The sequence below is a fragment of the Lolium perenne genome, chromosome 1 (genome assembly GCF_019359855.2).
Source record: "Lolium perenne isolate Kyuss_39 chromosome 1, Kyuss_2.0, whole genome shotgun sequence".
NCBI lineage: Eukaryota > Viridiplantae > Streptophyta > Magnoliopsida > Poales > Poaceae > Lolium > Lolium perenne.
In genome coordinates, this window is record NC_067244.2 from 38,080,630 (window position 1) to 38,096,123 (window position 15,494).

Sequence of the window (15,494 nt, forward strand, 5' to 3'; positions counted from 1 at the left end):
CGAACCTCGGCGGGTGAGCACGCGTGGGCTGGGATTGAGGGTAGCGTAGGCGGGGACCACGGTAGGCCATGACGCTCTGGAGAGTCCGGCCGCGCCACCACAGCCGACGGCCGGCCTCGTTGAAGTTCGAAGGAGGCGGGTCGTCCTCCTCGTACCTGGCAACCGCCCTCTCACGCCGATTGATGAAGAAGCTGTCCCAAGTCGGGTTGTAGTCAGGATGCCACTGGGGATTCCTCCGCTGCTCAGGCGTGAGCTCGAAATAGTAGTGGTTCGTGATGGCCATCTCGCGTGGCACACCTAGAGGGATAGGAGGGACCGGTACGCCTCCGACGCTTAGCAACCAGCCGGTCGGGACGCGGTAGCCTGGCGGGGCAGGGGTAGTTCGAGGCGCAAAGTGTTGGAGATATGCCCAAGAGGCAATAATAAAGTGGTTATTATATATCTTTGTGTTTATGATAAATGTTTATATACCATGCTATAATTGTATTAACCGAAACATTGATACATGTGTGTTATGTAAACAACAAGGAGTCCCTAGTAAGCCTCTTGTATAACTAGCTTGTTGATTAATAGATGATCATAGTTTCATGATCATGAACATTGGATGTTATTAATAACAAGGTTATGTCATTATGTGAATGATGTAATGGGCACACCCAATTAAGCGTAGCATTAGATCACGTCATTAAGTTCATTTGCTATAAGCTTTCAATACATAGTTACCTAGTCCTTTCGACCATGAGATCATGTAAATCATTTATACCGGAAGGATACTTTGATTAAATCAAACGCCACTGCGTAAATGGGTGGTTATAAAGGTGGGATTAAGTATCTGGAAAGTATGAGTTGAGGCATATGGATCAACAGTGGGATTTGTCCATCCCGATGATGGATAGATATACTCTGGGCCCTCTCGGTGGAATGTCGTCTAATTAGCTTGCAAGCATATGAATGGTTCATAAGAGACCACATACCACGGTACGAGTAAAGAGTACTTGTCAGGAGACGAGGTTGAACAAGGTATAAAGATACCGATGATCAAACCTCGGACAAGTAAAATATCGCGTGACAAAGGGAATCGGTATCGTATGTGAATGGTTCATTCGATCACTAAGTCATCGTTGAATATGTGGGAGCCATTATGGATCTCCAGATCCCGCTATTGGTTATTGGTCGGAGAGAGGTCTCAACCATGTCTGCATAGTTCGCGAACCGTAGGGTGACACACTTAAGGTTTGATGTCGTTTAAGAAGACTAGGACAATGCCCGCGCGTTGCGGCGGGAGAGCGAGCAAAATTGTTGATGTATTCAACACTACTACCATTTTAATTAAGTTGGTCCTCATTAGTCTTCAAAATCCGAAAAAAGATTTAGTGCGACATGGTTGCCATGATAGTTCAAGGATGGCGTGTATAAATATCCACAAACCATGCATAGCATCAAAAATTGCATTTGAAATAAAGAAATATGTACTAAAGCCCTGCAACACCACCATGCTCCCCTTTTTTTCATAAAGTTTGAGAAAATATATTTCAAAAAAATCTGAAACAAAAGCATCCATACATATAGATATTTTAAAGCATTTTGGCGAAAATTTTGTTCTATTGTAAGCTACAAAAAAATCTAATAAAAAAGTGAGTTTTCTATCCCTATATACAGACACAAATTGGTTTTTCTGTAGCTCAAAATTCAAAGCAATTTCTACCAAAACTTCGAACGAGTATCAAGGACATGTGTATGTATTTTTTGAATAAAAAATTTAATTATCAAAAAGTTCAAGGAAATTTTCCCATGCGTTGCTACGGTATTTTTTTTATTTGTATACATGTTCACACTATTTGTTGATTAAAAATAGTATATTCTCCGAATAGAACGTTGCATTGTAATTATCTTTGAAAGCTCAGAAAACACATTATGCAATTATATTGGTTTCCCAAGCTGATCTTGGATGTCGAATCCTGATTTTAGATTTGCGCAATTACTTTGAACTATATTCATTTGTAATCAGCCAGTAGCTGACCCCTACTGTTTTTTACAACATACACCGTGTTTATTCTATATCTCGTTGTTTGCTATGAAAATCCCTGATTCTGTATGCCAGGTAGCAATCAAAATTAGCTAATATCGTACATTTTAGTAGCATGAGTTCTAGTACAGAGGAGAAGATGTCACAGCTTTTGGATTTAACAAAATGTTAAACCGCTCATCTCTTCTCTTGTACATCAGGTATATGTTACGCTAGCTAAGTCCCTAAAAAGGTATATAATGGTGAGTTGGTGACGATCAACATGAGTTTCTTCCAGCGAGGTGATTACCAATTCCCATATGAGGTGTACGTTGTGTTTGATGCAGAGGCTAGCTAAGTACTGTAACTTACTTTCTCTTCTACTATAAAAAAGAAGATCTTTCCCTTCTAGCTAGCTATTTCAGTTTAGCGCCCTCCTTCACCTGGGCGATCTCACGAGCTGTCTTGTCTTGCTCTGACCACAACTCATCCGTAAGAAGCACCTGCAATTCGATCATATCAGACTTTCACAGGCCAATTGATCGATGTAACATAATTTGGTTAGTAATATAGCAGATGCCCCCACCACGTTGAGAGAAATACGCGACTTGACTTGCAGCTGCAGGAACTTGACATAGCCGAACTGCTGAAGCTCTTGTCGAGCATGGTGACCATTGTGCCGTTTTGTGCCAGAGCCTGCAATGTTCGGAGAGGCTCACTAATCTTCGGTACTGTATCACGGTTCAATTCATGGGAATGGTAGATTCTGATCCGAGCAGTGAGGCACTGACAGTATAAAGAAGAACAGTTTTGGTAGAGGCAGCCTGGGGAATTTTGGATCCAAGAAGAAGAAGAACATTGGATGTAGATTGTGAGCAAACAATTGATATAAACAAATAAATCTTTGACCCAACGCTCCATTCTTCACCCGAGAACACAAAATAACATCAAGTCCCAACTAAAAAAACAGATCCAGTCCTAAGCTCATCCCATCTGCCGGACAAGAAAAATCCCCAATAACGTAGCAGATCCAGGAGGCAGCCACAAGCCTCCAGCTGCATCTCTAGCAGCAGAAGTGAGGGGGATAAGATTCATGTAGATCAGGCATACGCCTGGAGATCAGGCGCCACCGCGTACCTCCTTTCTCGTCGACCTTTGGCCGGCGGCCGCGAGCAAGGGTTGGGTAGCCAGAGTAGAGTTGGTCGGGGTAGGGGCGACTCACCTCTTCCCTAGTGGTATAGAGATGGCATCATGAAGCCGAGGGACGCAGAGCAGCGAAGGGAGGTCGGCCAGGTCCGACGGTAAGCAGGAGCACGGGGGCGGTGGACGCAGGAGGACGGAAGGCGAAGACGCGAGCGAGAGGATGCGCTCTGGGTCAACAGAAAGTAACGTTTCGTTGAGACATAGGCGGTGGCAGCACATGTAATTTCAACGATAATCAGGGGCATAAACAGACGGACGAACAAGAAGCCTTATTTTCTTTATTATTAGGTATAGATATGGAATATGGAATGGAGTTCGAAGTTTTGTTCGGAGTCTCGGATGGGATCCAGGAGATCACGAGGAGTTCCTGAATGGTACGAAGAATAAGATTCATATATAGGAAGTCATTTTATAAGTTTGAAAATGATCTGGTGCATTTATGAAAGGTTCTAGAAGGTTCTAGAAAAGTTCAGAAGAAATCACTATGGAAGGCGGGGTCCCGAAGGGACTCCACCTAGCATGGCTGGCCAACCCTAAGGAGGTGGAGTCCCAGGTGGACTCCACCATAGGTGGCCGGCCACCCCCTTCCAAGGGAAGGTGGGAATCCCACCTTGAGTGGGAGTCCCTCCTTGGGTAGGTTTCCCACCATATGGAAGTTTTTGGGTTGGGGTCTTATTCGAAGACTTGTAGTCCAACAGTTGGGGGTTCCACCTATATAATGAGGAGCAAGGGGAGGGGGCGGCCACACCAAAGCCTTGGCCGCCCACTATAGTGGTCGGCTCCCCCCTCTCCCCAAACCCTAGCCGCCCTCCTCCACCACCTCTCCCGCATACGCTTAGCGAAGCTCCGCCGGAGATCTCCACCACCACCGCCACCACGCCGTCGTGCTGCCGGGATTCCAAGGAGGATCTACTACTTCCGCTGCCCACTGGAACGGGGAGAAGGACGTCTTCATCAACACCGAACGTGTGACCGAGTACGGAGGTGCTGCCCGATTGTGGCACCGTCAAGATCTTCTACGCGCTTTTGAAAGCGGCAAGTGATCATCTTCTGCAACAACGAGATCTAATCTCGTAGGCTTTGGAAATCTTCAAGGGTTAGTCTCGTTATCCCCTCGTTGCTATCGTCTACTAGATTGCATCTTGGCTTGGATTTCGTTCTCGCGGTAGGAATTTTTTGTTTCTATGCTACGAATCCCATCAGTGGTATCAGAGCCGTGTCTATGCATAGATTGGTTGCACGAGTAGAACACAATTGTTTTGTGGGCGTTGATGCTTTGTTGTCTTTTGTTTGAGTACTTTGCATCTTTGTGGCATAGTGGGATGAAGCGGCTCGGGCTAACTTTACATGACCGCGTTCATGAGATTTGCTCCACGCTCGACATGCAACTTGTATTGCATAAGTGGCTTTGCGGGTGTCTGTCTCTCCTACTATAGTGAAGATCCAATTTACTCTTCTATTGACAACACTAGTATCACCGTTGTGGTTCATGTTCGTAGGTAGATTAGATCTTACTCGAAAACCCTAAACCACGTAAAATATGCAAACCAAATTAGAGACGTCTAACTTTTTTTTGCAGGGTTTGGTGATGTGATATGGCCATAATGTGATGATGAATATGTATGAGATGATCACTATTGTATTGTGGCAACCGGCAGGAGCCTTATGGTTGTCTTTAAATTTCATGTTGAGTAGTATTTCAAAGAAGTTGTAATAGTTGCTACATGGGAGAACAATCATGAAGACGGCGCCATTGACCTTGACGCTACGTCGACGATGATGGAGATCATGCCCGTTGATGATGGAGATCATGTCCGTGCTTTGGAGATGAAGATCAAAGGCGCAAAGACAAAGGGGCCATATCATATCACATGTGAATTGCATGTGATGTTAATCCTTTTATGCATCTTATTTTTCTTAGATCGCGACGGTAGCATTATAAGATGATCCCTCTCACGAAAATATCAAGATAATAAAGTGTTCATCCTTAGTAGCACCGTTGCCAAGACTTGTCGTTTCGAAGCATCTCGTGATGGTCGGATGTGATAGATTCAACATGTGCATACAACGGGTGCAAGCCAGATTTGCACACACGGATACTAAGGTTGCCTTGACGAGACTAGCATGTACAGACATGGTCTCGGAACACGGGATACCGAAAGGTAGAGCATGAATCATATGATTGATATGATGAACACTTTGAGTGTTCGCCATTGAAGTTACATCTTGTCTCGTGATGATCGGGCTTGATGTAGTGGATTTGGTTCGTGTGATCACTAAGACAATCCGAGGGATATTGTTTTGAGTGGGAGTTCACCTAGTTTTTTATTTTGTTGAATTAAAATTTGAACTCAATTTGTCATAAACTTAGTCTAAACTATTGTAAATATATGTTGTAGATCATGGCGTCCCCATCAATCAATTTTAACCAGTTCCTAGAGAAAGAAAAGCTTAAGAGCAACGGTAGCAACTTCACCGACTGGTTTCGTCATGTGAGGATTTTCCTCGCTGGTGGAAACCTGCAATATGTGCTCGATGCACCGCTAGGTGACCCACCTGCAGAAACTGAAACCGATGAAGTAAAGAATGTTTACGAGACTCGGAAAACTCGGTTTTCTCAAGTTCAGTGTGCCATCCTATGCGGTCTGGAAGCCGATCTTCAAAAACATTTTGAGCACCACGATCCTCATGAGTTGGTCAATGAGCTGAAAGCTATCTTTGAAACTCATGCGGCCGTGGAATGCTATGAAGCATCGAAACACTTCTTCAGTTGCATGATGGAAGAGGGCAGCTCCGTTAGTGAGCACATGCTCGCCATGACCGGGCATGCGAAGAAACTCAGTGACTTGGGAATAGTGATTCCTAACAGACTGGGGATTAATCGTGTCCTTCAATCACTGCCACCTAGTTACAAGAACTTTGTGATTAACTACAATATGCAGAACATGAACAAAGAGTTACCTGAACTCTTCTCCATGCTGAAATCTGCTGAGATTGAGATAAAGAAAGAGCACCAAGTGTTGATGGTCAACAAGACCACCAGTTTCAAGAAACAGGGCAAGTCTAAAGGCAAATTAAAGAAGGGCGGCAAGAAAGCTGCCGCGCCTCCTATGAAGCCTAAGGCTGGCCCTAAGCCTGATGTTGAGTGCTATTACTGCAAGGAGAAGGGACACTGGAAGCGCAATTGCTCCAAGTACTTGGCTGATCTGAAGAGCGGCCTTGTCAAGAAGAAGAAAGGTATATATGATATACATATTATAGATGTTTATCTTACTGGTTCTCGTTCTAGTGCCTGGGTATTTGATACTGGTTCGGTTGCTCACATATGTAACTCGAAACAGGAACTACGGAATAAACGAAGCCTATCGAGGGATGAAGTGACGATGCACGTTGGAAATGGATCCAAGGTCGATGTGATCGCTGTCGGAACGCTCCCTCTACATCAGCCTTCGGGATTAGTTTTAAACCTCAATAATTGTTATTTAGTGCCTGCATTTAGCATGAACATTATATCTGGATCTTGTTTAATGCAAGACGGTTATTCATTCAAGTCTGAGAATAATGGTTGTTCTATTTTTATGAATAATATCTTTATGGTCACGCACCTGAGAAGAATGGTTTATTTCTATTAAGTCTCGATAGTAGTGATACACATGTTCATAACATTGATGCTAAGCGAATTAAATTGAATGATAATTCAACTTATATGTGGCACTGTCGTCTTGGTCATATTGGAGTGAAACGCATGAAGAAACTCCATTCCAATGGATTACTTGAGTCACTTGACTTTGAGTCACTTGATAGATGCGAAGCATGTCTAATAGGAAAAATGACTAAGACTCCATTCTCTGGTATTATGGAGCGACCTACAGACTTATTAGAAATCATACATACCGATGTGTGCGGACCAATGAGTGTAGCCTCGCGTGGTGGTTATCGTTATGTTCTAACCTTCACAAATGATCTGAGTAGATATGGGTATATCTATTTCATGAAACATAAATCCGAAACTTTCGAGAAGTTTAAGGAATTCCAAAGTGAAGTAGAAAATCAACGTAACAAGAAGATTAAATTTCTGCGATCTGATCGCGGAGGCGAATATCTGAGTTATGAGTTTAGCATGCATTCAAAGAAATGCGGAATACTTTCACAGTTGACACCGCCGGGAACACCACAACAAAATGGTGTGTCCGAACGTCGTAATCGAACTCTCTTAGATATGGTTCGTTCTATGATGTCTCTTACTGATTTGCCGTTATCGTTTTGGAGTTATGCATTAGAGACAGCTGCATTCACTTTAAATAGGGCACCATCTAAATCCGTTGAAACGACACCGTATGAATTATGGTTTAATAAGAAACCTAAGCTGTCGTTCCTTAAAGTTTGGGGTTGTGAAGCCTATGTAAAAAAGTTACAACCGGACAAGCTAGAACCCAAAGCGGAGAAATGCGTCTTCATAGGATACCCTAAGGAAACTATAGGGTATACTTTCTATCACAGATCCGAAGGCAAAATCTTTGTTGCTAAGAACGGAACCTTTCTTGAGAAAGAATTTCTCACTAAAGAAGTGACTAGAAGAAAAGTAGAAATCGATGAGGTTACTGAACCTTCTCTCATTGATCAGAGTTACGCAGTACCGGAAGATGTTCCTGTGCCGCCTGCACCGGTAACAGAGGAAGCTAATGATAATGATCATGAAACTTCGAGCGAAATAGCTACTAAACCTCGCAGATCGACAAGGGAATGTGCCACTCCTGATTGGTATGATCCTTGTCTAAATGTCATGATTGTGGACAACAATGATGAAGACCCTGCGACGTATGAAGAAGCGACGATGAGCCCAGATTCTAACAAATGGCAAGAAGCCATGAAATCCGAAATGGAATCCATGTATGATAACAAAGTGTGGACTTTGGTAGACTTACCTGATAGCCGCAAGGCTGTCGAGAATAAATGGATCGTCAAGAGAAAAAACAGATGCTGATGGTAATATTACTGTCTATAAAGCTCGACTTGTCGCAAAGGGTTTCCAACAAATTCAAGGTGTTGACTACGATGAGACTTTCTCACCAGTAGCGAAGCTAAAGTCTGTGAGGATTTTGTTAGCAATAGCTGCATTTTTCGATTATGAGATTTGGCAGATGGATGTCAAAACGGCGTTCCTTAATGGAGACATTGAGGAAGAGTTGTATATGGTACAACCCAAAGGTTTTGTCGATCCTAAAAATGCTGACAAGGTGTGTAAACTTCAGCGTTCAATTTATGGACTGAAGCAAGCATCCAGGAGTTGGAACCGACGTTTTGAAAAGGTGATCAAAGACTTCGGGTTTATACAGTGCCATGGAGAGGCCTGTATTTACAAGAAAGTGAGTGGGAGCTCTGTAGCATTCCTGGTATTATATGTAGATGACATATTATTAATTGGGAATGATATAGAACTATTAAGCAGTGTAAAAGGTTATTTGAATATATGTTTTTCAATGGAAGACCTTGGTGAAGCAGCATACATACTAGGCATCATGATTTATAGAGATAGATCAAGACGCCTATTAGCGCTCTCACAGAGTACATACCTGGACAAGATTCTAAAGAAGTTTAGAATGGATGAAAGTAAGAAAGGATTCTTACCGATGTTACCAGGTAAGGTCTTGAGTAAGACTCAAGGTCCGGCTACGGCACAAGAAAGAGAGAGGATGAATCAGATCCCTGTATGCCATGATGTGTACTAGACCAGATATAGCACATGCAGTTAGTTTGACTAGCAGATATCAAAGTGATCCAGGAATGGAACACTGGACAGCGGTCAAGAATATCCTGAAGTACTTGAAAAGAACTAAGGATATGTTTCTTTGTTATGGAGGTGACCAAGAGCTCGCTGTAACCAGTTACACCGATGCAAGTTGGAACACTGATCCTGATGACTCTAAGTCTCAGTCTGGGTACGTGTTTATATTGAATGGTGCTGCGATGGCTGGTGCAGCTCGAAGCAGTGCACGGTGGCGAAGTCTTCAACAGAATCGGAGTACATAGCGGCTTCATAGGCTTCATCGGAAGCGGTATGGATGAAGAGGTTCATTGTAGAGCTTGGTGTGGTTCCTAGTGCATTGGACCCACTAGTCATCTATTGTGACAACATGGGTGCCTTCGCCAATGCACAAGAACCAAGGTCACACAAGAAGCTGAAGCATATCAAGCTGCGTTTTCATTCGATTCGAGAGTACATCGAAGATGGAGAAGTAAAGATTTGCAAAGTACACACTGATCTGAATGTAGCAGATCCGTTGACTAAAGCTCTCCCTAGGGCAAAGCATGACCAACACCAGAATGCCATGGGTGTTAGGTATCTTACAATGTAATCTAGATTATTGACTCTAGTGCAAGTGGGAGACTGTTGGAGATATGCCCAAGAGGCAATAATAAAGTGGTTATTATATATCTTTGTGTTTATGATAAATGTTTATATACCATGCTATAATTGTATTAACCGAAACATTGATACATGTGTGTTATGTAAACAACAAGGAGTCCCTAGTAAGCCTCTTGTATAACTAGCTTGTTGATTAATAGATGATCATAGTTTCATGATCATGAACATTGGATTTTATTAATAACAAGGTTATGTCATTATGTGAATGATGTACTGGACACACCCAATTAAGCGTAGCATTAGATCATGTCATTAAGTTCATTTGCTATAAGCTTTCAATACATAGTTACCTAGTCCTTTCGACCATGAGATCATGTAAATCATTTATACCAGAAGGGTACTTTGATTACATCAAATGCCACTCCGTAAATGGGTGGTTATAAAGGTGGGATTAAGTATCTGGAAAGTATGAGTTGAGGCATATGGATCAACAGTGGGATTTGTCTATCCCGATGACGGATAGATATACTCTGGGCCCTCTCGGTGGAATGTCGTCTAATTAGCTTTCAAGCATATGAATGGTTCATAAGAGACCACATACCACGGTACGAGTAAAGAGTACTTGTCAGGAGACGAGGTTGAACAAGGTATAAAGATACCGATGATCAAACCTCGGACAAGTAAAATATCGCGTGACAAAGGGAATCGGTATCGTATGTGAATGGTTCATTCGATCACTAAGTCATCGTTGAATATGTGGGAGCCATTATGGATCTCCAGATCCCGCTATTGGTTATTGGTCGGAGAGAGGTCTCAACCATGTCTGCATAGTTCGCGAACCGTAGGGTGACACACTTAAGGTTTGATGTCGTTTAAGTAGATATGGAATATGGAATGGAGTTCGAAGTTTTGTTCGGAGTCTCGGATGGGATCGAGGACATCACGAGGAGTTCCGGAATGGTCCGGAGAATAAGATTCATATATAGGAAGTCATTTTATAAGTTTGAAAATGATCCGGTGCATTTATGGAAGGTTCTAGAAGGTTCTAGAAAAGTCTGGAAGAAATCACTATGGAAGGCGGAGTCCCGAAGGGACTCCACCTAGCATGGCCGGCCAAACCTAAGGGGGTGGAGTCCCAGGTGGACTCCACCATAGGTGGCCGGCCACCCCCTTCCAAGGGAAGGTGGGAATCCCACCTTGAGTGGGAGTCCCTCCTTGGGTAGGTTTCCCACCATATGGAAGTTTTTGGGTTGGGGTCTTATTCGAAGACTTGTAGTCCAACACTTGGGGGTTCCACCTATATAATGAGGAGCAAGGGGAGGGGGCGGCCACACCAAAGCCTTGGCCACCCCCTATAGTGGTCGGCGCCCCCCTCTCCCCAAACCCTAGCCGCCCTCCTCCACCACCTCTCCCGCATACGCTTAGCGAAGCTCCGCCGGAGATCTCCACCACCACCGCCACCACGCCATCATGCTACCGGGATTCCAAGGAGGATCTACTACTTCTGCTGCCCGCTGGAACGGGGAGAAGGACGTCTTCATCAACACCCAACGTGTGACCGAGTACGGATGTGCTGCTCGATTGTGGCACCGTCAAGATCTTCTACGCGCTTTTGAAAGCGGCAAGTGATCATCTTCTGCAACAACGAGATCTAATCTCGTAGGCTTTGGAAATCTTCAAGGGTTAGTCTCGTTATCCCCTCGCTGCTACCGTCTAATAGATTGCATCTTGGCTTGGATTTCGTTCTCGCGGTAGGAAATTTTTTGTTTTCTATGCTACGAATCCCATCACAAAGCACCTCCGCCTCCCGGGGTGTTAGACATACGATGGAAGCCATGGGAGAGAGTGATGAGGTTTGCAGATATGATTCTAGATGTGATATGTAAATGGAGGCCAAGCCTACATATATATAGTGGAAAATGGCGGGAATACGGAGGCGGGAACGCGGGAAGAAAATAGGCGGGAATGCAGTGGCGCGCGAAACTTTCATCCCGGGTGGAGGATCAAACTGGGACAAAAGACTGGGGGAGGCTTATCTAGGAGGGCCTTATCTGGGGGGCTGACGTGCGGGTAACCTTTTGTCACGGCTGGTGGGTGCAACCGGGACTAAAGCTGCCGGCAGGATAAGGATGTGTCGGTAACCTTTAGTCACGGTTGGTGGGTGCAACCGGGACTAAAGCTGTCGGCAGGATAAGGACGCGTGGGTGGACGCACTGCTCAATGAGATAAAGCATGTAGCGCACGATGCCCTGTCGAAGGAACAAGACAAAGTAGAAGCGGTGCCGTGCCTATAAAAGGAGCATCGATACGCCTTGCCAAGCAGATCAACAAGCCAAGCACAGTTTCATTCCCATGGATGAAGGAAAGGGTTGGGAAATCTCCCGTGGCGCAGCTTCTCGAAGATGTCGTTGGTGCACACGCCCTACGGCATCTTCGGAAGCTGCTCCTCAGAAAAATTTCCCTCCAAGCCTGTGAAAGACTCCATCTCCTCTAACAGTGTTGGGGAAAGGGTTGTCATTATTACATAAATGTAGAGATTGTCTTGGGAACTATATATGAAGAATACATGATTACATCGCCATCTACTATTGTGATCTTCTACGCCATAGCCATGGAGAATCTTCATCATTTAGCAAGATGCTTGCGTCAATTTTCACCGTGAAGGGCGGAATTTCTTTAACATATTATAATCTTCTGACATGTCTGTCTTGTCATCCACTGCCACGATGTTTCTTTTCCCCGAAAGAACTATGTGGCGCTTTGGCTCCTCGGTTGATGTATTCTTTTGTTGATTTCTTTTTCTCGATTTGTTAGACATGTCCTTCACGTAGAAAACTTGAGCCACCTCGTTGGCTAGGACGAATGGCTCGTCCATGTACGCAAGATTGTTGGGATCCACTGTTGTCATACCGTACTTATTGTCTACCTGTACACCGCTGAGCTTCACCCATTTGCACCGAAACAATGGGACCCTAAAAGTGGGTCCATAGTCAAGTTCCCATATCTCCTCTATGTATCCATAATATGTGGTGGTCTGCCCATTCTCATCTTTTGCATCAAAGCGGACACCACTGTTTTGATTGGTGCTATTTTTATCTTGGTCGATCATGTAAAATGTATTCCCATTTATCTCGTACCCTTGAAATGTACATATGTTTGAAGATGGTAACCTTGCCAACAAGTACAGCTTCTCTACAACAGTGGTGTCACTCATGAGATGTCTTTGCAACCAACTGCCGAAGGTATTCATGTGTTGAAGTGTAATCAATGAATCGGGCTTGCCCAGGTTTATTTCTCGTAAAACATTCTTATGTTTCTCGATGTACGTAGCCACCAAGCTGGAATTGTATAGAACTGTGTAGTGTGCTTGATTGAAAGAAATCTTGTCCTTGCACACCGTTGCTTTCCTTCCTAGTGTGCCTTTTCCAGTCAGCCTCCCCTCATACCGAGATTCAGGAACACCAATCGGCTTAATGTCAGGAAGAAAGTCAACACAAAACTCAATGACCTCCTCAGTTCCGTAGCCCTTTGAGATACTTCCTTCCGGCCTAGCTCGGTTATGAACATATTTCTTTAATACTCACATGAACCTCTCGAAGGGGAACATATTGTGTAGAAATACAGGACCGAGAATTCTAATCTCTTCAACTAGGTGAACGAGGAGGTGCGTCATAATATTGAAGAAGGATGGTGGGAACAACAACTCGAAGCTGACAAGACATTCGACCACATCTTCATGTAATCCTGACAAAGTTTCTGGATCCATTACCTTCTGAGATATTGCGTTGAGGAATGCACATATCTTCACAATGGCTAGTCGAACATTTTCTGGTAGAAGTCCCCTCAATACAACCGGAAGCAATTGTGTCATAAGCACGTGGCAGTCATGGGACTTTAGGTTCTGGAATTTTTTCTCCTTCATATTTACTATCCCCTTTATATTCTACGAGAAACCAGACGGAACCTTGATACAGAATAGGGCTTCAAAAAAGATCTCCTTCTCTTGTTTGGTAAGAGCGTAACTGGCAGGCCCTTCAAACTGCCCTGGATGATTGTCGTTTCGTCCTTTATGACGTTCCTGGTCCTCCCATGCTTCTGTTGTATCTTTTGTCTTCCCATACATGCCAAGAAAACCTAGAATATTCACACAAAGATTCTTGGTCAGGTGCATCACGTCGATTGCAGAGCGGACTTCCAGGACTTTCCAATATTCCAGCTCCCAAAAAATAGATTTCTTCTTTCACATGGGCGCGTGTCCGTCAGCGTCTTTCAGAACAGGTCGACTGCCTGGACCCTTTCCAAAGATAACATTTAAATCCTTGACCATGTCAAATATATCAGCACCACTACGGGGGACAGGCTTCGGACGGTGGTCTGCCTCGTCATTGATGGTTACGAATAGCAACGCTCGTAGGTCAAATTCTTGCTCGGTGTGCTCATCCCACACACGTACACCTGGTTTGGCCCACAACTCCAAAAGTTCATCAACTAATGACCTTAGGTACACATCAATGTCGTTGCCGGGTTGCTTTGGGCCTTGGATAAGCACTGGCATCATAATGAACTTCCGCTTCATGCACAACCAAGGAGGAAGGTTGTAGATACATAGAGTCACGGGCCAGGTGATGTGACTGCAGCTCTGTTGGAGATATGCCCAAGAGGCAATAATAAAAGTGGTTATTATATATCTTTATGTTTATGATGAATGTTTATATACCATGCTATAATTGTATTAACCGAAACATTGATACATGTGTGATATGTAAACAACAAAGAGTCCCTAGTATGCCGCTTAACTAGCTTGTTGATTAATGGATGATTAGTTTCATAATCATGAACATTGGATGTTATTAATAACAAGGTTATATCATTATATGAATGATATAATGGACACACCCAATTAAGCGTAGCATAAGATCTCGTCATTAAGTTATTTGCTATAAGCTTTCGATACATAGTTACCTAGTCCTTATGACCATGAGAACATATAAATCACTTATACCGGAAAGGTACTTTGATTACACCAAACACCACTGCGTAAATGGGTGGTTATAAAGGTGGGATTAAGTATCCGGAAAGTATGAGCTGAGGCATATGGATCAACAGTGGGATTTGTCCATCCCGATGACGGATAGATATACTCTGGGCCCTCTCGGTGGAATGTCGTCTAATGTCTTGCAAGCATATGAATAAGTTCATAAGAGACCACATACCACGGTATGAGTAAAGAGTACTTGCTAGGAGACGAGGTTGAACAAGGTATAGAGTGATACCGAAGATCAAACCTCGGACAAGTAAAATATCGCGTGACAAAGGGAATTGGTATTATATGTGAATGGTTCATTCGATCACTAAAGTCATCGTTGAATATGTGGGAGCCATTATGGATCTCCAGATCCCGCTATTGGTTATTGGTCGGAGTGAGTACTCAACCATGTCCGCATAGTTCACGAACCGTAGGGTGACACACTTAAAGTTGGATGTTGAAATGGTAGAACTTGAATAAGGAATGGAGTTCGAATATTTGTTCGGAGTCCCGGATGAGATCCCGGACATCACGAGGAGTTCCGGAATGGTCCGGAGAATAAGATTCATATATAGGATGTCATTTTATGTGAATTAAAATGATACGGAAGGTTCTATGGAAGGTTCTAGAAGGTTCTAGAAAAGTCCGGAAGAAACCACCAAGGAAGGTGGAGTCCACATGGGACTCCACCTCCATGGCCGGCCAACCCTAGTGGGGGTGGAGTCCCAAGTGGACTCCCCCTTAGGGGGCCGGCCACCCCCCCATATGGGAGGTGGAACTCCCACCTCTAGTGGGAGTCCTAGCTTGGGTAGGTTTCCCCACCATATGGAAGGTTTTTGGTTCGGGTCTTATTCGAAGACTTGGAGACCAACACTTGGGGTTCCACCTATATA

General features: G+C 44.0%; 1 long non-coding RNA gene across 1 annotated transcript; it reads right to left on the reverse strand.

Annotated features, from left to right (window-relative positions):
* Window positions 1-1,962: 1,962 nt before the first annotated feature.
* LOC127347007 (uncharacterized) lies at window positions 1,963-3,390 on the reverse strand. Its single transcript, XR_007879594.2, has 2 exons — window positions 2,592-3,390; window positions 1,963-2,508 (listed from the first exon to the last, which is right to left on the reverse strand). It is a non-coding gene; the product is annotated as an uncharacterized lncRNA (long non-coding RNA).
* Between the last annotated feature and the right edge of the window lie 12,104 nt (window positions 3,391-15,494).